We start from the raw sequence: 1898 nt of genomic DNA, 5'->3' as shown, positions 1-1898 counted from the left end.
TTCCTTCCGAGGAGTGGCTGGTGGGTTTGAACCGCCAGCCTCCTGGTTAGCAGTCAAGTGCCTTAGGCACTGTGCTACCAGAGCTCCCTGTCTTCCTCATAGGTGTATGGATATTTTCCTGTCACTGACAGCATTGTACTTCAGGACAGATCTTGAAACATTGTTTGTGTTGATGAATGCCACTCCATTCTTCTTCAATTTATCATTCCTGGCATAGTAGATCATATGGTTGTCTGATTCAAAATGGCCCAAACTGGTCCATTTCAGCTCACTAATGTCTAGGATATTGATCTTTATGCATTTCATTTCATTTTTGACAACTTCCAATTTTCCTAGATTCATACTTTATACATTCCATGTTCCTGTTATTAATGGATATTTGCAGGTGTTCCTTATCTTGAGTTGTGCCACATCAGCAAAAGGAGGTCCTGAAAGCTTTACTTCATCCACATCATCCAGGTCAGCTCTATTCGGAGGAAGCCGCTCTTTCCTAGTCTTGTTTTGAGTGCCTTCCAACCTGAGGGGCTCATCCTCCAGCCCTATATCAGACAATGTTTCAGGGCTATTTTTTCAGTAATATATCAGACAGTGTTTCACTGCTATTCATAAGGTTTTCACTGGCCAATTCTTGGAGAAGTGGATGGCCTCTTCCTTCTTCCAAGTCTGTCTTAGGCTGGAAGCTCTGCTGAAACCTACCCACCATGGGTGACTCTGTTGGCACTTGAAACACTGGTTGCACAGCCTCCAGCCTTACAGCAACACACAAGCCACCACAGGATGACAAACTGACAGATGAGTTCGTCTCCCTTCACTGTTCCAACCTTCTCCACTCCAGCTTCCCAGCCTTCCTTACCAGTTCTGACCCTCCAAGAGCTGTCTGCCACCATCTCCGGCCTTCCCTACCAGTTCTGGCCCTCCAAAAAGCCATCTATAAAAATAAGTGTGTGTATATGTATATACACACACTTATTTTTATCTGTACCAAAAACACAACTCATTGCCATGGAGTTGATTCCGACCCATGGTGACCCCCATTGAGTTTCCAAGGTAGTAAATCTTTATGCAGGTAGATTGCCTCATCTTCCCTCCACTGAGTGGCTGGTGGGTTTGATCCACCAACCTTCTGATTAGCAGTCAAATGCCTTAGGCACTGAGCCACCAGAGCTTCTTGTTTTTATGTATATGTGTGTGTGTGCATATATGTATATGTTTATTGTTATGTATGTTGGGCAATCTACTTCCATAGTGACAGTATCTCAGAAACCCAAGGAGGGGTCACTATGAGTCAGATCCAACTTGACGGCAGTGAGTTTGGTTTCATATATACACATTTATATATGTATGTATGTGTACACTTATCTTTAGATATGTATATATTTATTATTTGTGTGTGTGTATGATTTATTTTAAGGAATTGGCTCAATTGATTGATGGGGCTGGCAAGTCCAAAATATGTAAGGTGGGCTGGAAAGTCCAGCAGGAGTCAGTGCTGCTATTGTGACACAGAACTTCTCTAGGAAGCCTCAGGTTTTACTCTTAATGCCTTCAACTGATTGGATGAAGTCTACCCACATTATTGAGGGTAATGCCCTTTACTTAAAGTCAACTGATTAGAGACATTTACAATATCTAGAGTACCTTCACAGTAACACCTAGATTAGGGCTTGAATAGACAACTGGGTACTAGAGTTTCGCCAAGTTGACACGTAAATTATCCATCCTAACACATTTCAGTGGGAAGAAGTCTGGACTTGGAGTTAGGAGGCATACGTTTAACATCTGCTCTTCCTGGCCTTAGATAATACATTTTGCTTTTCTGAATTACTTTTTTTAACTATAAAACGGTGATACTTTTTTTGTCTCTATTTATAGTTTTATTGTGAGACTAAAATGAAATT

General features: G+C 41.6%; 1 protein-coding gene across 1 annotated transcript in view; it reads left to right on the top strand.

Moving 5' to 3' along the window:
• TTC28 (tetratricopeptide repeat domain 28) overlaps positions 1 to 1898 on the top strand; it is an 842258-nt gene that overhangs the window by 353487 nt on the left and 486873 nt on the right. The window lies entirely within an intron of this gene.

The sequence above is a fragment of the Orycteropus afer genome, unplaced genomic scaffold (genome assembly GCF_000298275.1).
Source record: "Orycteropus afer afer isolate SDZICR_OR568_19922 unplaced genomic scaffold, OryAfe1.0 scaffold00197, whole genome shotgun sequence".
NCBI classification, from domain to species: Eukaryota; Metazoa; Chordata; class Mammalia; order Tubulidentata; family Orycteropodidae; genus Orycteropus; species Orycteropus afer.
The sequence above is the reverse complement of the archived record's forward strand: the minus strand, read 5'-3'. Positions and strand labels throughout refer to the sequence as shown.